The sequence below is a fragment of the Trichoplusia ni genome, chromosome 27 (genome assembly GCF_003590095.1).
Source record: "Trichoplusia ni isolate ovarian cell line Hi5 chromosome 27, tn1, whole genome shotgun sequence".
In the NCBI taxonomy this organism is placed as follows: domain Eukaryota; kingdom Metazoa; phylum Arthropoda; class Insecta; order Lepidoptera; family Noctuidae; genus Trichoplusia; species Trichoplusia ni.
Window position 1 is genome coordinate 606,899 of NC_039504.1, and position 22,209 is coordinate 629,107.

Genomic DNA, 22,209 nt, shown 5'->3' on the forward strand with positions numbered 1-22,209 from the left:
ATAGCTTGTAATAGAAATAGAAACTTTTGAAGATAAAACTAATCTCGCGATTAAAGCCAAGTTTCTATCGGGGGTCTATTTTAATTGAAATCAGTAATCAATTTAGGTTTATTTTATAATAAGTTGTACGTTACGTACGTGGGCTGATAACCTACCCTGAATGATTAGGTATTAGCTGTCAAGAAGAAAGCTAAAAAGATTCTATAATATGAAATAAATTGACTTATTTTTTTCAACACCAAATCAAAAAGTTTTTAATTTAAGTAGGCCCTTATATATAGGCTCCTTCAAATTTAAATACTCTTATTGCAAGTAAAAATGTACAAATAACTTAAATGCTGGACTAAGTTTTTGTTACAAATAATATTGAAAACCAAATTAAAACTAAAACAGAAAAAAAAACGTAATTATTTATTTAATTATGCTTTACTTACGTAAAGTAAATCGTAAATAAATAATTAGGAATTTGCCCTTGGAACGTAATTCATTTCATCAGTAGGTACTAGGTACTTAGGTATGTCAGTACAGTGTAAGTGACACCATGTCCCATCAATGACAGTAACTAAGCACACACATTTCCGATGTGTCGTGAAAGCATAGGTGCAGACTTTACTTTCCCCTATACACACGGATGTCGTAAACGTTTCAACTAACAGTCATATAGGTGATAACAATAACCTAGGTACTAGTCTTTGTAAAACTATCTAGATAGGAAATACTACCGCCATATAAGTACATGGACTCCCAAGCTTATTGTTAGCTGACTTTCATAAGAAATTAGATTTAACTACTACTTGTTTTAAGGCTAGTAGGTAATGGCATCTTTAATTTAAAAAGTATGGATATAAATATGTATATACTTACATCATTTAAATGTTGTAATATAAAAACAAAGAAAACAATTCTTAAAAACGAACATCTTTAAACGCAAACTAAAAAAGGTTTTTTAAATAAAGTAATTTAAATAAAAGAAAAACTTTAAATGACTTGACAATAAATAAACGAGGATTCCATTTTCAAAGTTCAATAATAATTGTCGTAACAATACTCAGTGACTCAGACAAAGAACAAACGAATCAAAGTGAAGTTTCATCACAATTAATTCCATTTGATTTTAGAACGCTGACTTGACTTATTGAAACTATTGGAAGCCTGATGCGGCGGCCATTATCCGCTCGATGTCCGCGATTTAATCCCTATAGCTACATTACATAATTACTTTAATCTACACTAATAAAGTTTCAATATTTATTGAGCTAAAAGTTCTAAAAGAGAATTATGTTAGCACACCGTGTTGTTTTACTTGCAAAAGCTATCCATTGCGATATTAATTGAAACCAATTGAAATGAAATTGATCCAATACAAAACATATAGAAACAAAAAATATCTACGTCATACAATATACATCTGACCGACATCCAACTAAAAAAATACAGGTTCTATTTTTAAATGTTGCATGCTGTAAAATTGACTACAAACTTTTTATGCTGGATGAAATAGCATGAAAGTATATCGCATTAAAACTCCTTTGTTGGCTGACTTAGTTGCGAACTGACCTGTTATTCAGCTTGTCTGTGTTGTGTATCTGGAACAAAACGAATTCATAATTTACTCACTTTTGCATAAAATATTACAATGCTTGCAGCCAGCAATAAAGCAGCTTATTTATTAAACGAGTGCTTTTAAAATGCCACGGTGTTTAAAGATGGACGAAGTCACGTCAATAAAATATCATGCAAACATCCGACTGTTGCCAGGTTTAAAAATTGCCATAAGATGATTAGTAAATTATTTTTGCATAGCGTCCTTGCAGGAGAAAAAATGAAAAGCTTTCGTTTTATATCACTTTGAAACACAAGCAAAAATAAAACGCTAGCAAAATATGAGTACTCAGATAAAACTGAAACCCGATAGCATTTTAGTTGGCGAACAGTAAATACTAAAAGTGTAAGCTAGTTGTTTGAAACGTTTTAAAAGCTTAACGGATTTATATGAAACTCACGTGCAAATGTTGAAAGCTAGAGAGATGTTAGTTTGTTTTTGTAATAGAAAATTATGATTTGTGATGCTAACGTGCTAGCTTGGCGTCTGTTAGCCTTATTTTTATATCCCTGTTTGATGTACCTATTACTTACATTTACCTACTTTAGCTAATTCATAAGTGTGTGGTTGTATCGACTATGTTTTTTAATATCCTAATTAAGCTTAAAACGACATAATATTATCTTCATAATACCTTCGACTATATGAAAAAATGCATGAAAAAAGCTTAAATTATTCAAATTCAGTGGGCCGTCAATAGTCCCCAATTCAATTTGTTATAACATCTTCAATATGTATAAGTTTGTATTTTTTATTGATTATGAAAAAACACCTAGATATAAAATGTTTTAAGAAACCTACCAGACTCGCTAACTAGCATTTTAGTCAGATACCCTATTGGAAACCCAAAATCAAAATAGACCACAACAAATTGAATGCAACTTCCAAGTCCTATAGACAATCTAAGTTGCGAACAAGCGGTGTCAGATAATTGTAGGGTGCTAACGTAACGAACCAACTCACCCGACTCAATCAACCATCAAACATGTCTAAGTTTAAGGTAAAACTTCCGGACACCGTTATTGAGTAACGTTAGGTTTTATATCAGTCACTTATTGTTGTATGGGTGAGACAAGCGTTTGACTGCGTAATATACAAGTAGACTTGAAAATAGCACTGCATCTTTCCATCCCCGGTCGAAGGTCTAGAGGACACCCCAAAACGAGATAGAGTGATGTAGTATTGAAGGACATGACGGAGTGCTAGTTGTCCGGGAACGGCGTCAGGGATAGAGCGACCACCATGTGGGACACATAGCTATGAAGAGAGAGAATAAAGTTCTCAAAACTCGTCATAAATAGCTATAAAGTACTTAAAGCAACACATTTTTAGTATCCTCGTCTTCTCCCTCATTAAAACAAAAATACCTTCCATTATCATTCAAAATATAAAGTCTACTTAAAAAAACTAGTTTATTAAGTACTTGCGAATCAAACTCCTTTTGAGCAGTTCCCAAGAATTGATACTCATCAAAAGTTATTAAAAATTCCTGCTATTCTTTTTGCGGAATCAATATTAGAGAACGCCGTCCCACTTTCCCGCCTTATTTAATGGAACTAGTGAATATGAAAGTAATAGCTGCTTTTAAAGAAAATATAAAATGTACTTAGTTCCTCGTTTTCGTTTTCTGGAAAAGTTTAGTATATAAAAATGGTATTTATGATAGTTGAAAATTGTACGTTATTTAAAAGGCAAATATATGGAAATATAGAGTTTTTTCTGGAGTTGTGTACGGTACCAAAAAGGGTTGGCTCTAAAAGGCCTGCTATATCGGCCTGTATCACAACTCACAATTGAATCCTAGTTCTAAAATATGGTCTAACCTGGTTATAAAATATCTAACTAGAATACATAAAACAGAAAATAGGTAATCTCAGGTAAAATCTACGTTTATCTTTGCATTTAGAACATCAATAAAACGGTGCATTATTCACGATCAAAATCAAATGATCTAGCCAACACTGGCTGCAAAGAATAGACCGTTTACAACTGTCAAAGACATTCTTCTATCGTGCACGGTGCACCGCAGTTCACTGCGATACGAGTAGGGTTGACAATTGAACGCTAGTGTTCTTAATTTTGAATTGAAGCGATCTTGGATTTATAAAACTTTTTGGTCATTCAGTTCTGTTATGTGTAGGAATAATTTAATTGTTTAAAGAACAATGTATTAAATAAAATAAAAATATGCTTATTGTAGATACAGAAATGTTACATTACACTTAGTACAGTTACAGTAGAGCCCTCGTTATGGACCCTTCTGTACTGTGGTTGTTATTATTGAATAATAATATTCTTAAAGCACGAATTTTGAACAACTTCGTGTGGCTTAAGAATATAAGATTACTTGCTGTATTTAAAACTATCCATACGTTGTATACAAATTAGAAAGTCGGCTATTTCAAAAAAGAGCTTAAAGCAATGTAATTTATAACTTCAATGATCGATTTCAAATCGATTTTAATATAACTCGTCTTTGTTACAATTTTATAGTTTCAAGGTTTGAACAATAAAACAAGTTGACAAACAATTTCAACTTTTGTTAGAATACAGAATTTAATTATAACAAAGGATAGTGAAAAGTTTGGTTTGGCCCAATTTTAGTCTAGTTGATAAATAAGTAGGCTTTTAAGGTACACTGATATTAGATTAAGATTGGCCTAGTTTTAGGACTTTCATTAATTTTATAACTAACTATTGTTTAAATTAGACAACTAAAGTTTAGGAACAGGGAAAAGTAATAAGTTATTAAGTGGCCTGATTTCAGTCATTTATGGATGGACATTATATAAAAATAAAAAAACAGCTTCTTCGTATCTAAGTTTAAATGAAATCTTAAAAAACGCAAACGAAATTGACAGCAGAATTATATTTAAGGAATTAAGTCATTTTTCAGAATCGACATTTTTTACACATGATTTTGATTGTGGCGCAAACACGCTGTATATTTTACGGCTTTATGCATATTTTTCTTATGCATAAAGCCGTAAAATAGAAACAGCTATCAACTTGATTGGCAAACAATGAATCGCAATCAGCTGACAGAACTGCTTAATATCCCAGTTATTACATAGTGGACCACGTCAAACAAGGCTTTATTTAGACCACAGCTGCAAATGACGCATCAGTCTTCCAATTCTGATATTCCGGTCAGTTTGTAGTGAAATGACCAACCAAAGACGTCACAGAATGTCATAAGGTAAGTAGTGAGTAGGGACTCAATAACTGACATTTAGTCAATTATGTAATGCTAGGGTTTCAAGTTTTAAGTTCCTATCTAACATAGCTATGCACCCATAACATTCTTCGAACAGGAACTTTTTTTTAGCAATGTAGTTATAAGGTTTTGCAATTGTACTTATTCAAAACACTAATGTGGCGAAGGGACACGAAATGCAAACAAAATTGTAGCTATTGCCAATTGAAAAATCGCAAAAGTCTTATAAAAGATACAACAAATTGTAGTGAGGGTTTAATGACAGCTTATTTATCACAAAAGAACGCCAAAAAGCAGTCGGTAAACAGACAAAAAGCGACTTTAAATATATAAATAAAAAGTGGTATTTGCAAATGAAAGCCAGTTGCTAGCCCTAGGATAAAGCACATCATGATATTGCAAATCGCCGGCATCCCATTGTTGATGCGTGCAATTATCATCTCTTTGACTGTGCAACCGCAAGCGAATCGAACGTCAATCGCAGATAGCCCTGAATACAGTCGCGAGTACTATTATACCGGTATATCTGGGTCCCATTGTTTACAGGACAATAATAAACCGGGACAGATCACAGCTGTATGAATGTAGAAAAGGTTAACTGTTTTATTCTTTATTTGTTCCTGGCGGTACAAAAATGTACACAGATTTTTATTTCTCATCCATTGAAGTAAATATAGACTGGGGATCAGAGGATTTAAGATATATTCGTAAAAGCTTCAGATTTCAAAGTACTTTGGTGTTTATTGTTGATAAATATCGAGTTTTCTTTGGACCTGAACTGAAAAAGGTTTAATTCAGTGCTAACAGTTTATTCGAATCAATTACAGTATTACACGAAGTCCAATAAAAACAATTAGTAAACGACAAATAAACAAAACACTTTCTCTATCTAAAAATCTATCTTATTTTAATTATTTACCCAAACAATTAAGTAAGAAACATGAAAACATGATCAAAATTCACCTTTCGTAATACATTTTAACCTAATTTGAACAACATCATATTTCATCAAGATTTAAATCCGATTCACACGTCGTCATTTTTACGAATGGTTTCAACGCAACAATTAAAAACGGTCACGTACAGACAAAATTATGGAACAAACACAGCCTTGTCTGAAACCTCGTAAACAATGAAAAATCCTATATTTATGACGTTTGTGTTCGTAAATAATTCGAGCGACAACAGAATATTGTTTCGCGTATGAAACGAATATTTTAATATTTTAGTATTGTCATATACTTAAATATTGTTATAGGTATTTTATGTCTGTAATCTTCTCAACTTATTTTTATTTGGCCGGAAAAATTACGAGTATTGCGTTGATTAACCTAGAAAAAATATTAACTTCCACATATCTTTTTAAGGCAGCCAATTTTTCAAAAACATGATGAATTAATTTATATCATAAAACTCGATTATCAACCACAAAAAGTTAAAAAACCTACAAGACAGCTTTCCAAACTTGCATAACGTACAACACAACACCATAGCTGCCATAACGTATTAATAATATCATCAACTACATTTACTATCAAAGTTTACATTCGACAGCGCGGTAATCCTAGCTCTGGTACCAGAATTAACATGTCTGCTATACAAAGCCTATATTTGACACGATTAGTCCATTCAAATTCACAGTCTTAATAGGATAGGACATGGATTACGTGGGTTCGGGATTACGGTATCGAGGTGGCCCCACACTCTCGTACTCATTTAGCTTAGCTCGCTCGGGCGAAAACTGGAAAACTCAGGCAGTGCGTGCGACGTTGAATACTTCATGATACGGGCTCGTTTATTTACATATACAGTGGGTATTGTGTTTGTGTGTTTTGATTTGAGGTTCGCGGAATAGACCTAACTCATACTCGGAACATTCTGTATCTAAATTTCGGTCGGTCCACGGTCTGGACACATTTGGGTCATTTATCTCTTGAAAAAGGTTTTCTACACAAAGTGAATAACGTAAAAAGTATCCTGATTCATTTTGATTTAATCATTCACTAAAACCAAAGCTTTGGTGTTGGAATAAAAAATGAAATCGTCTTCATCTCTTCGCCCTTATTTCAACAGAAAAAATCCCTTTTCAATTCTTTATGACATTCATCGAACGCCTCACGTCCACATCCCAAGCTTTACTTCAAGAAAAATGCGATACCGTTGAGTTCTGAGTAAGCCAATCCTTACGCAGCAGGTTTGTGCTTAAAAACCCATCGACAGCTGAGAACAGTCAGTTGTACCGTTAACTCGACCTTGATACCTCTGCAGCATTAACCTGTTGCGATGTAAGATAGGTCTCCATTAAAGGCACGATGCGACGCCATCTTTTGTAAGACCGCCTACCACCAACTTTTGTCTCCGCTTAGGTGACCGAGTTTTGTTTGAGAGCGATCAATTTTCCTTTGGCTCAAAAATTGTTTTTTTTATATGCCATTGCTTAATTTGATATATATTATAATTCATTCTTTACCTCCGTTGCTAAGTGCGAAACGGCTTTTATTACTAACGTTTTTGTATTCGGAACTACTTAATTATAAAACTTTACCCATTTTAAAATCTACTTACTATGAAGAAAGATAAAATATTGATACCATCTTTAAGCTATTAAGTCTTCCATTAAGAGGAAACCGTCGGATCCGCTCGCCAAGATTATGATAAAATTCCTGTATAATTAAGAAGTTTCTAGTTACAATACACTTAACTACGTGATACAATATATAGCAAAACTGCTCACAAATGGTCAGAATAACTTTAAGTAGTGATAATAAAATATGTCTGCTTCCACCCAATTCTATTAAAAAACGATGGAAAATTCTCTAAAATAATTACTAGTTCATATTAAACTAACATTAACTGATCAATTTGTTCCTTACCTGAGGCCATTTGTTTCAGTCATTTATTTATTACCTGGTTCCTTTTCTGTGCAGAAATAGTTTTTGAAATCTTGTATCGTTTATAACACTTTTCTATAAACTATAAAATACCCCAAACACATCAGGTGCAGCGCGAGAATGTCATACAAGAATAATTTCTCTTCGTCTCCCTGTGGACAGTGCAACGAGAAACAATTGCCTCGCAATTCTCACAAACGGACCAAATAAATGAAACATAACTTACAAGCGTGTTACATTTTATTGCGGTACTGCAAGATGGGCTGGCTAAATGGGCCTGCTAACCACGACGTCTTTATTTCTGTTATGTTATTATACCCTTATAATGGCTTGTAACTATATTCAGTGACCAATATTGTTCCATTTCAAGGATAGCTTTATTTTCTTTAAAAACTCTCGCACTTAGTACTCTAGACGTTGTCACGAGGGTTTCACAGATATTGGAGTAACGCATATTACTTGGGTACGTGTGCATACATACACGGATTTCAGATTCAGAACAATAAAATTGTTCGTGGATCGCGCAAATGCTTTTCAACCAAGAAGGTCCTTATCTGTCAGCTATCAAATAAAACTTCCTTATCAGCCTTACAATGAGCCTAACAGCCTTATCAATGAATACTGATTTATAACTGACCCTAGGTCACAACATAGCGGCGAAAGCAAACACATGGATACACACTTGCACACACACAATCATATCTGAAATTCTTCCGTTTTTTCATTTGTTTTGCAAAAGTTTCACGTCAAGGACCACCCATGTCATGGTATCGTTGATTATGCCACGTCTAACACGTACTTTTAAATCCAATCAGCAATGGTAATCCATTATTTAACATTTTGAGAATGTATAAGTACGCAAGGCAATTTCTTTCCGCGTGCCAAATACATCAAATGTTTGCTATATAACGTAATTTCTTAAAATGTAATTATACAATACAAGATGGTTTTTATTATATAGGTAAAAATTATGGTTTAAATTTGAAATTTTCAACACAACAATATTCTAAATATATTTACAAAATACTGTAAACTCTTTGCTTACAGCAATTTACAAAGTTTTATCGTTTCCATTTCAGTAATTACGAATAATACTTGTTTAAAATATGGACAACTGACACCTTGTTTCATCAACAAGTCTTGGACTTTCAAAGTATGTCGGAAATTAGCTCCGCCGCGTTTTAACGTAATGTTTCTGCAGACGAAGAAACGAGAAAACACTACATGGCATAGAGCGACGTCTTTCTTCCACAACTGGACTAATCTGACTTTAAGGAGTCGAGGTCCCCAAGGAGTTTCAAACCCTTGTTATTTAAAGGAACCACTTCACAATACTTCAAACGAAGGCAACAATTTACTCCGTTGAACATAGAATCACCGTCACAGTTAAATATTCAGTTGATTTACATAACGGACACCGCTGCATAGACCCGTAGATACTGCCAACAAGTACACAATTAGTATTAAATGTAGACACAGAGCTTGTAAATATTTAACTTTATGCTAACGAAATGTTTGCTGAACAAATTGTTACTGCGAACGATGGAAAGAGATTAGAAGTTGTCCTTTCACCTTTAAGTTATGGGAGTAATATTTTCAAGTAAACAATGGATTTTTTGTCGACTGAAGGACCTACTTTTCTGTAGGATGTTGAATGTATTTTTTTTCTTGAAAATCTTTCATTGGCCATTTTAACTCTACTTTTTCAAGCTTCTGCTGATCGCCTTTCAGTTCCCAAGGGCTGTATTGTACTGACAAGTAAAAGCCATGTCAGTTGTGAAAAGAAATATCATTTTCCCACTTTTTTATAGTACTCACTTTTTTTTGTATACCTACATTTCAGATTAAAAGCAAAAAGTATTCCCTGGTTTTCATACTTTACATGGAGCTACTGCCTATCAGCATTCTTCAAACAATTCAAATGCTAGTAAGCTAATTAACTAATAAACTTATTTCACGTCCTAACATTCATTTGTATAACTAAAAGCATTGTTTATTAACGTAATTAATAAATAAACGAAAAATAAGTACGGAGGCAATCTGAAGCAGAAAAATGTTTGAACGGTAAATAACGAGAGATGCATCTGATGTTTTCGAGATAGGGTTGTCGCAAGCTATCGTTCATTTATTTTCTGAAATAACATCTGCTTCAAATTAAACATTATCTTTATTTCGATATTTGTTTAGTTTTATTTTCATTTTTTTATCAATGCTGTATTAAACATGGCTGAAAAGAATCATTTTATGATTATGGTAGTGATTAAAGTAACTCGACGTTATAATATCATAACTACCTCACATTAATCATGTTTAATTTGTTTATATAATCCTTAATTTAATTATTCCTCAGTTATAATTATCTAAACTAATAAAAAAAAATCAGGCACTACGATCAATCAAGTTTTCAAACCGAATCGTGATTAGACAACGTTTACAATTAATAAGCTATTAAGACTATGTTCATAAATGTCCAAATTGACCATTTAGTTTCTATTTCCGAATATTACGATATAAAAAAAAATTACGTTACATCCTGTAAATCATGTTTTTAAATTTTGTAGTTGCAACGCAAAAACAAAAATATTCCGTACCAAAAATGTTTTTTATTTTACAGTATCTACACTATCAAAATTGTATGAATAATTCATGCAATTTCAACAAACGCTTAATGTAGCCCATCGTTTGCACCTAAATCAAACGATACTAGAATTTAATTTAGTTCGTATAGAATTGAAATAATAATAACATGACTATGACGAAGTGGGCCAGCAGTCAGAGCTAATTTGCGGCAAAAACTTTACCATTTAACACGGACTGGTCGAGTATTCAGATTTTGTAATTACATTTGAAGTGCACGTATCAAAGTTGCTAGCGTATCTCATGGAGGTTCAAACTTTTTTTGTCGATTTCGTAAAAGGAGGTCGAATTCGAAACCCTAATGTATCTTCTGCATTGTTTATTTGTTTTAAGAAAAGTTTATTTCGAAAACCGTTTGTCCTAAGGAAAACCCACTTACTTGTTTCAATTATTTTTTTCTTATTTTTATGCTTAGACTTATGAATCATAAGTCTCGTGCGATGACCATGAAACCTCTTCTACCAAAAAACGAAGCGGTATTTCAAATTTTAAAATGTTCAATCGGGTGCATCGTTGCCACGTCAGTCGGCCCGGTCACCCCGGGGTCCGACAATCAACACATTAGGCAATAAAGTCTGTGCTATGTACAGTTGAACAAACAAGCCTCTGTCCGCTTGCCGGCTAGGCCCAATAGCGGTAATTGCTCAAACCCGAGACGAGTGCCACACTTCCCAATAGGGATGCCGCACAAACGAATTATGCACGCTGTTGAACACCCGACGGCGTAGAAGTTTGATTAAGCTTGTGAGTTCAAGGTATTGTCACGGTTCAGTTGTGTTTTGCCTAAATTTTCTATTTTCCAACAAAAAAATGTTATATTTTCTCTCTTGTTATGATTGCCATCCATATAAAATTAGCTTTTAACAGAATCTAGCAGAATATGAACTTATTGTTTACTGTGTGTGTCTTTATTGAGAAATAGTTGCAAATGAAATATAATATATAAAATCGTACGTTTTCAATCAGGTATAAGTTCGTGGCAACCCTACAAACGTCCTAGTTGAACGCCGTGTTGGCTTTTACTCACAACACTTAGGAGGACATTTTGTTTTCCGTCGCTTTGTAAATATTTCGGTTCACTAGCGATTCTAATTTATATGACTCTAGGTTTTATTTCGTTAATTGAAAACTCTTTGACGACGTCGAGTAATTCCAATTTTTGGTACTGAAAGGAGATGTTTGATGTTCAAATGAATTGGTACTTCGGGCTTTAAAGGAAAGCTATACACAACATCGTATTTCTATAGGTGAATCAGAGCTGGTTCCTTTGAAAGAAAAAGCGATGCAATAGCCCTATTTACCATGGTAAATAGAATCAAATAAATAGAAAGGTTTTTATAATTTTCTATACTTTTTAACATCATTCAAGGGAAACTTGATGTGAAAATCATGCAAAAGAAAATATTTTTTTATTCACTTATTTACTTAATACTTAAACCGTTAACTTATTATAGACATGGATTCTTGTAATACCTCGCAATCGGTCAAGCAGTTTTTGAGGAAAAAGGCAACATACATTCACAAGCACAACTTTATCTGTCTTGAGTTCATTCGAGTAAAAAAGCTAAAAGGCAATGGAATGAAACCTAATGAAGAATAATTGGTACCGTCAGCCTTTTAATTAGGTCTTAAAACAAGTATCCAACTAAGAAGTTGTTCAACTTGATTTCATCTTGTTCAACTAAGATTGTATTTTGTTTTTGATATCTTTTACTAAACTGTTGTTCGGAAGTTTTAAACGTTTCGTTATAAATACTTTTTGCTGGGCTCTTTGTTTACTTGTTCTAGTATTATTAAGAAATATTTACTAGATGTTAATTTAGTTTAGGGTTTTATACATCGCTTAAATACGGATTATTTTTATAATCATATGAGTTGTGATTTCGATAATGGGTGAGTCACATTATCTCGTAGCTTAACTACACAGTCCGAGTGTTGTCAGCCTATCGTTCGGAAAGGTTTGAGTCTTTTCGATTTAAAAAAGTAACGTTAAGTACTAAATGTATTATTACATCGCGTAGAAAACAGCTGCTTTAACACTAAGAATGACTGCTAATTGCACAACTAGCTTTAATTCCGTAACAAAAACCTCAAATCCAACCATCAATTTCACTACAATTCAATAGAGAAATCTTCACAAAAAATAATGAGCTATAATTAATATGGAATGCACATAAAGTAAAAAGCTAAGTAAGCAACTCGTTACAGGGCCCCAATTCTGCTATTTACTATGCCTATGTCTTTATTATGCCTATGAGTGAAAGGAAATTTAATAAAATTGGCACTATTCGTATTATTGTAAGCATTTTTCCAACACATTATTCTAAAGTCAGTACGGGGCGGTAAAAACAATGAATTTATAATTATTATATAGGCAAAATGCTTAAGAGAATAATTTCAAATTTAATCCAATCGCCATCCATTCATCAGCCATTTTAAATAGCAGAATCGGGGCCCAGAATTACTGTTACGGTGGTCTAGCCTGTGGCATGGCGGCATTGAAGCCCCGTGATACCGGTTACAACCGGTTTCGTGGGCCTTGCTTATGAGATGACACGGAGAGTGCGTCGTGTACTTTCGACCGACTTGCGATTCGAGCCTGATTGATGTGAATGACCTTGCCAGGTTGCTTTACGTCTTTATACTAGAACCTTACTATACCGTTGTAGATGTGCGAGGGAGATATGCGAGCTATGCGATGTAGAGCGTTGTCTTGCTTACACATTGCAATATTCTCACTTTTAGAGGTGGTGGTATGCATTCTTCTTTGTGTATTTATCACACAGAAAAGAGGATTTTATAGCTATAGTGGATAGTAAGAACAATGTGAGGTGGGACGTCTTTGGAACGATTAACGTGTTTAAATATGTACTGCGAATGCGAAGCGTGTTCAACTGTTTTACTTTTCATATTTGTAGAAAACAATCTATTTTTGTTTATTCTTTTATAAACTTACTTTTCTTGTTAAGTTTCGATATCAGACAAATGTGAATAATTGATAACTGTAGAAGAATATGATTTTCTTTTTTTAAATATCGAAACATTATGCATGAGTGATATTTATAAGTGAATACAGTAAGACAATGTTCATCTCCGATACGTTTTTAATTTTTAATACAAATTGATTTAATAGAGAGACCGGTGAAAGCTTGAAATGTTGTAATAGCATTATTTGTGTATGACTTTTACCTTTGGCGAGTTTTCATTAGAACAATATGCGTGTTGATCTGCATATTGTATATTTTTGAAACCTATCCCAAATGGTTTTTGGCAATAGCATGCAACTGCAAACGCACTGCTTCCTTGAATTCATTTATTATCCTTCAATGATTTATTTATTTAATAAAATATTGAAACGTTACCGTAATGTAAGAAATACCGTAAGAATGTTATAAAAAAGCATAAAAATCAAATACCACGATCTCTAAAAGGCAAACGTGGGGTCCGATCATCAAATTCGCGTTCAATATCCAGAATAGACGGATAAACTCCCCCCAAATATGGTCGGTGTATCCCTACGGCCCTTATTCACAATCCAAGTCTAACTGTATTACACAGCTTTCGATATTTTTTCCCGGGATTTATTGCCCTAACCCCGGGATTTACAGCTTTGACCGAAATGCTTACCCACAGCATTTTGTTAGCTTTTTATTGGCAATTTGTTACCTTGTGTATCTTTTTGGGATTTGTGATTCACCCACAAATTGAACTCTTGACGTCTTTCATTTGTTTATAATGAATATTTGATGGAAACGAGACCTGGAGTAAGCATGCGATACACATGTACGCTAAACACATTTACGTTAAGATTTTGGGATCGTTTCGCCTCGTAACGAGCTCCCTAATTCCTTCCACCTTCCACCTTTACCGGTACATGTTATTTTCAACGATAAAAGCTTTTGCCACCTCCGCCTTTAATACAAAAGATAATGGAAAAATAAATGACTCTTATATCATCGGAGTAAGATCTAAGAACGTCGAACGTCGTAATGATACAAATAAAATCGAATCCGATTAGATTTTCACGGTAAGAGTAACATTAACGGTGAAAAGTGAATTAAGTAATAGTTTTTATGTAATTCTTACTTAGATAACTTCTTGGGTCATTATCTATATTAACAAGAAAGAACAGAAATGTTTTATAACTTTCGTTACCGCAATTCAAACTACTTTATTGTTATAACATTTCGTTCAGGCACTTAAATAATATAACAGTTGAAAAACATAAAATAATTGATGACGCAGAAACATGAAACAACTGTCAATTTTATAGGTTGATATCAATTAATCAGAGGAGAGTCAAATATTTGAAAGTTCGTTGCGTTAATGAAACAAATGACGATTGATCACACATGACTGAACATCGAACTAAAATATTCATGTGTACAGTAACGGTGTTAGTAAGTCAGATTAAATTGAAAGTAATTTCGATTCTATGTTACTTCAAAGTAGGTTCATTTTTACTTGTAGGTGCTATGTGAAAAGTATAATTCTTGTTCAGACAAATCAACAAGCTACTAACCATAAAATCTCGTTCTTATTACAATTTTAAATCATTTCATATTCTGACGTTGTCTAAAATTATGTCCAGAATCACCCTTTATCAACAAAATATACTGAGGAAAGTAGGTATATAATCCTTCCTTACAAAAAATGCGACACACTCCGTCTTACACCATTATATATGAATACAAGAAAACATACAATATTTTTGTACAGCAATAATATCTGACAGCCGAGCAGACATAGCCACAGATAAAAAAATAAAATAAAACATACATCTCACCTAACTACCAAAAAGTCTTTATAGCACTTAGAAACTCCGTTAAATTCGTTCCAAATTCAATTCAGATTCCGCACTCGAGCTTAGCCAAATCCCTGCGTTTCCCGTAGGTGTCTTAAACAGTGACTAAGGGATTATACTGAGGGATAAGTGTTAGCATTCACCTGCTAACAAAGTGTTCACCACTATTAAGCTCTCTTGCCTTACATTTTTTATATTATTCTGTTTAGACTACAAAAGTGTATGTTGACAGTTTTGACTGTACCTGTACTATGAGGTCTGGAATGAGTTGAGTTTGAGTGGAAATTAGATAGCGCTATACACGGTGCGTAGCGGTATCTTGCTTCCCCAACGGCAATTGTTCTGCCTAAGTAATGTTTGAACTCTGTTTATTCCAAAAAAAGGACCAACTACTACACACTTCTACTGCAGAGTCTACTTAACCCCATTCTACCCAAACTCTTCCTGACAGAAATAAATTCAACCTTACAGCTCTGTGTAACAAAATAAGACCAGAATTCAAACCCGATTTAAAATAAATGTATTCGGAATGAAATTACATAAAACTTATTTAGACTAGAAGGCGACCTCAGGAAAAAAGTAAGGCGAAAAAAGGCAGGTACGGAAACTTATAAAATAAAACAGATAAAAGTTTGTGGAACGGTTTATTATAAAACCACAGCATCAAAATGCAATTATCTGAGGTAATAATGGTGATACAAAACATTTATTATTGTAGATTTAACTTTAAATATTTCTCATTTGTCTTTAAATACTCTTGCGGCTTACCAAGAGTATTTGTGGGAATGAGATGCCGCTCTACACCATGTCTAGCGGCATCTCTCTTCCGCAACTGCAAGTCTTACTTTAAATCCATTTATCTTTTTTTAATATGTTTACAAACAGTCATACAATCACAATGATTCAAAGCAAGTGTACCGTTTAATAAACGTATTAAATAACGTTATTCTTACTGCTGTTAGAGAACGTAAATAAGACATATTTTTAGAGCAGTTTATTTCAACATATCTAGTGTTGTTACACGTTTCGTGCGTGACTGCATGTTTCGCGTGTCGTACGACCTTATTTGATTTATATTGTGAAGTAAAACTTGTGGTTACTATGTTGTATGGTCAAGAGTTTATGACTGAGTTATCTTTACAAAAATAAACGTACGTCGAGCTTGTAGAAAACCGGATTTAAAGTATGAATAAGTATTTGGTAAAGTAGTAAATGACTAAGGATGAAGTAATATTCTTAAAAAAAAACCAGTTAACTAAATACTGGTCACGATATGGTCATTCATTGGTTAATAATTATCCTTTTTTACGTAAAAACCTTGCGGAAAACAAGGTATGCGATGTATCATGAGTTTAATATATTAAATGTTACCAAAAAAACAATTCCTCACAAAAACTTAACTCAGCATTTAGACCAAAGAGTCTGAATTCGGATAAACACTGGCTAGAAATAAAAAAGGCTGCCAAACGACAGTAATAAAATAACAATATATTTAAAATAAGAACAGAGTTCTGCTATAAAAAGGCTGGAGACGAAACCAATGTATCATTCGCGACGAACTGTGATCGTGATTGATGGATTTCACGAAACGTATTGTGCTCAAAGGAGGCTGGAGGCGTGATCCCACCATTGTGTACCTAATGTGGGTTAAAACCGTTAACACCTTGCTACGCTTTATTTAAATGATGTATTTTTCCGAACACTGGGCTCAGTTTTAAGTGACACCTGTGTCGATTTTATATCATAAAAATTTTCGATGAAAATCTTTTATGCGTCGTTTTACTGAGAGCATATTGAAAAGATTATGGCCCATTTAAGCAAAGTACATGTTTTGTAACATTGATTTCTTAATAACATAATGTCTTGGAAAGCAGCAACCGCAAAGAAATTTACAGTAATTTAACGCAAACGAGTATTAAGATTATGATGTGAATTTCTGTGAACAATGTCAACGGTCTACATAACGTAATATATTTATAATACGTGTTATAATAGAGTACTATTCGTAACAAAAGAAACACGTCTTAATACGAAATACGTGTCTTTTATGAATAAGTTTATATGAAGCAAAAATGCGAGACAGGTCACGAATTACATTTGTATGCGCTATGCTTTATCACGCATTTGTACGCACGACGATCTGTGATATAATATGATACACTGTCTAGTGTGAACGCTCATATTATTGTACAAGTGACTTTTTAAAAGCTAGTTTAAACATCGAATTTAATTTAAAAAAAATGTTTTAAAATGATTCATACCTACTCAATACCAACTTGTTATATGCCAGTAATGGAAAAGGGAAAGACAAATGCGTAAAAAAACAGGATTATTAGGCTACTTTTTCATGTTAACTTTTAATTTTTCGTCATGATTAAACATTGCCAGTACCTATTAATAGTAAGTATTAAAAAAAAACAAGTATTTACTTCAACGAATTCCGAGCTATGCTATTCGAAACAATTGACAACCGGTCATTCTCGAACCTAGCAACTAAAAAACTGCTTATCATCTTGTCATGTAAAAGTAAACATAAAAAAGGTTTTATGCTATTGACATTACTAAGTTCACATGATTTACACACATTTCCCAGCTGACTAGGACATGTAAATAAATAGTAACGGTTATCAACAGTTAGTTTTCCGTTTGTCGTCAATCTTATGAGAGGCAAATGGCTCGATGGACCGATGGATTCAATCCGGCGATGTGTCTCCCTCTACAATTATAGATTGCGTATTTCGACATCGAAATTTGAGGTTCAAGGAAATATGCATGAATATTTTGTTGAAAATATCATCTGTAGATACCAATATTAAGGGGTTGTTCTTTTGGAATAAAGGTTTTTATGCGCATGATTGTTTTTTTTTTTTAATTTGATTTATATAGATTTGGCATGTATGGGTATTCAATTACGAACCAAAGTCTTTTCACAGCTGAAATATTCTATCAACAAACGATTTCGATTTGAGGTTTGGTATTTGTATACCTCAAAAAAAACACCGAAAAACCTCAAAACAAACAGGTAAGCTTATTTATTCTGATGCACCACAATATAATTTATTCGCAAATAACATTAATGTGTTTTTTTTGTATTCATTCCTATCTACCATAATCAATCAACATTTTCAGTAGAACTCTGACATTTTGTGTGTGTGCAATGGCGTACCTGGTGATGGTGACGCCACGTGTAACATTACTATGCTAAGCGTCACATTAAGCCAATAATATTACATAAAGATCGTTTAGTATAAATAAGCCGTGTACGTGCGTTGAGTACGTGCTATCAAAATTAATGTATTCAACGTTTTTGTTAGAACTCAGCGCCAAATATCGAGTGTAATCGAAATATTCTTTAATTTGATGACGTAAACTTAGTCACACATTTTTGGGGTTAAGATATGTTTCATTATTTTAAGGTAAGATATATTTTATTAAGATAAACCAACTCTGCAATATACAATAATACTACAGGAACAATACTACACTATAGCTGCTGGTTTACATATAATCATTTAGATAAGAATATCGCCCGATGGGCCGATTCCATAAGCCGAATTAATAGATTGATTAAAATAAGTTTATTAAGACAATATCCCTAGTAAGAGTAAAAACATTTAGTGATAATTGAAATACATGGCATTTGACATGGCGGTGAAAAACGGTCGGACCGACAGCTTTGTCTCAATAATATATTTCCGTTTTTTATACTTTGGTTACGGTAGAAAAAACGTCAGTGTTTTTTAAAAACCTTGCGAACTACTGAATTTTAATCCAGAATTAATAAAATTATAATTTCTCTCATAAAACTCATAAGAAATAGAGCAGATATTTGTATGAAGCGTTGAGGGATATTAAGATCAAAGGCGATCAATCTTTAGTTTTGCCTTAAATTGACTGATTGGCTTAGCTCGGCTCTCCGAGGATACAAACTACGTAAACTATTCAAAACACATTCGTTCGGATTCAAACTTGTTACTTTTAGATAATGTATTTACGAAAATTTTCTGCATTACCTATGAAAATACAGCTTCTAACCAGAGAAGTTAGAAAAGACGGTTCGGTTTTTATTTTAGTTTTACTTTGCAACTTCTTATTATTTTTTTCGTAATATTCTTTCACATTACATTTATACTTCCAAACCAATATTTTTATTCAAGTGTATGCATTGTTGGGTACACAGGGTAAGACTACTAAATCGATTATAACAAAAAAAACATTAAAAGTGCACTCATTTACAATATTATTTCATATTATTATTTTTCAAATGACATTTATAACTTAAAATGATATTTCCAATTAAAACAAAATCATAACCTCGAAATTCTAAATACCCTATCTTGTGGATATCACAATGTCTTCAAATCAATAACAAATTAATCCAGAATAACTTTATATTACATTCTAAACATTCCTTTCTAACCTTAAAATAAAAAGGAACACCTTAACAAGACCTATAGACAGTTAGGCGTTATGTTATGATGCTTGCGTTTCGGAACCACACCCATTCAATTTGGTAAAGTGCTTACATTACCCTTTGTATGTCTAAATAGACCTTTTGCTGGAGTGGAGACGAATACCAAACACACACGTTTTAAACAGATTTCTTTACTTAGCGTGTATTACCCTAATTCTTGCCATTCTTAGCCACTTATGGTGCCTGTAGCCTCGTTTATTTTTTGCTAGCTTTTGCTCGCAGCTCACTCGACTGAATGTCGATTAAAGCTGTAAAAACTTTACTCTCCTGTATCGTAGTCGGCTAAATGATAAATAATTCGAGATGTCGGCTACCTCCATAACAAATTTTATTTAAATCGGTGCTCGAGCGTGGAGGGGTAACAAACAAACAAAGATACGCACAGATAATGTTGCATTTTCTTGCGTCCACAACATAACTTCCGTAGCACCCCAGGATCCCAGGATTAGAGTATTTTTGGATAAGCAAACCGTAAGACAGCAGATCTCAACAAAATTCAAAAAATTCAAGTGGCTTCCTTATCAAAATAACAGAACGGTAAATGGCTCAAGACCTCACTATGAGCACGTTTTCTTACAACCGCAATAAACAGACAAAATGAGCGGTAAATAGTGCTATTTATATAATTTACCGCTTCGCTTATTTCTAAGTTTGTTGCATATGCAAAGATTGATTTTACAACAACCAACCAATTTGAAAAGGTCAAGAAAAAATATGTAAAAAGGTTGCATTGTTTTCAAAATACAGTTTTTTTTTTGAAGAATTCCTTTTCAAGATTTAATATTTAAATGATAAAACTGTCTCCAAAAACATTTTTTTAAAGCTATCTGAGAGCCAACTGGTGGGCAAAGGCTTTCTTCTTCCTCCAAACTTCTATCTAGAGCCGATTTCAGCCATTTTTCAAACACCACGTTTACGGTCGATCCCGACTTCCACCAGAGTCTGATTCACGAATTCCTGAATTATTTTTGTCGCCTAACGGGAGTGCAAAGAACTCGTTCCATGTACGTATACTAAGTATCGCAACACAAAATTTTGTCACTACCGTAAACCCGACTATTGCAATAATCGTAAGAAATAACGAGCTTGAAAATAACCTGATATTTAAATAAGTGGGTGCGTTGATGTCGCCTAGAATTCCGCATGACGACGTTATCAGATGTCAGGTGGATGCCATTACCACCCACGTAAGCATTAGTTCGAGTTTGATACCTACTTATATGGATAATGCGAAAACATAATTACATGGAAATAGTTTAACTTTTTCTACTATAGAAAAAACTTTCATATCATTACCCAAAATTAAAGATAAAAAGACAGTCTGACTTGAGGGCTCTAAGAGTTTCGTAGAAATATGACAAAGAAAAATTTATTGGTAAACGAAATTAGCACACTTGACCGTAAGAATTATTTTATTTATGAACTTTGTCGCTTAGCGTACACCGTTCTTATTATTACAAGGAGCTTAAATCTCCGACACAAAAATAAAATAAAAAAATATCAATTAGCTACGACACAAGAATAGTTGCTTAGTCCCTTGATTTTTCGTATTTACATTATGTCATCTGCGAAAATTTTAACTAAATAAATTAGGGTTTATAAGATACATCCCGGTCACAGACTTGCAAACAGATAGCAATGCCTCAGTAACAAAGTTCTTTTCTACCCCCTGGGTAAAGGACTCTACAAATTTTTTTCGCCTTTTTTCCAAACGACGTTCGAAAACACATGCGTAGATAAGTACACTTCAGGCAAGAAATATAGGGTGATATTATTATCATACATATAGTTGCCAACAAAACTTTTCAGTCCCCAAATTCATGAAACTTTAAGAGTATGCTCAGTGAATTTCAGGTAGCTTTGTGATAAAATAAACATTATAAGGGAAGTTCTCGTTTGGAAATTTTCGTTTGAAAATATGGCACTTTACCTTTATATAATAAGTTTGAAATGGTTCGGGTTAACGTGTTTCGAACAAGTGGCTAACCAGAGCTTCACGCTCGGGTTTTTAAACGTTTCACGCACATAAGTGTTTTAATAATCCATTATTCTGGTAGATACATGTATAGGTACACGTTACATTTTTAGCAATATGGCCGAAAAGGAAACAGTTTGGGAGGCTGTTTTTCTCGTCTGAAAACGATAGCTTCAAAATTGTTAACATTGTTTTTGGAAAGGATTGTCCAATATAAAGTAGAAATTATGGTTATGAACTAGCAATAGAGGGAATGCTATCTTAATCTAATCTTCCTAACATTTTGAGATCTCCGTCAAACAGTTTCACCTCAAACTTTTAACTGCTACTTTTTCCGAAATGCAAATTTCTCTTATAACTGAACACGGAAAGGAAGATGCGTTCAAAAAGTTTAAACCTCGATTTCGAAGTTTGGAATATGATTAAAAGTTTCCGTATGCACACCAGTCATATATCCTTACCTTAGGATGAATAAGATGTGAAATATCTCCGCGAACGCGAGACATTGATAGATAGACGAGCAACGAGGCACGAACTGAAAAATCCCTTTTGGAACGCAACCGACGTGCGACGGAAACCCGTAAACCTAACAAATTGGGCGAAATTTA

General features: G+C 33.4%; 1 protein-coding gene across 1 annotated transcript in view; it reads right to left on the reverse strand.

The window, feature by feature from the left end:
* The window catches only part of LOC113505789 (protein artichoke), a 104,532-nt gene that overhangs the window by 52,727 nt on the left and 29,596 nt on the right, over window positions 1–22,209 (reverse strand). The window contains exon 2 of the mRNA XM_026888610.1: window positions 1,558–1,586. The gene's annotated coding sequence lies outside the window, so the exon portion shown is untranslated. The remainder of the gene's footprint in view (window positions 1–1,557; window positions 1,587–22,209) is intronic.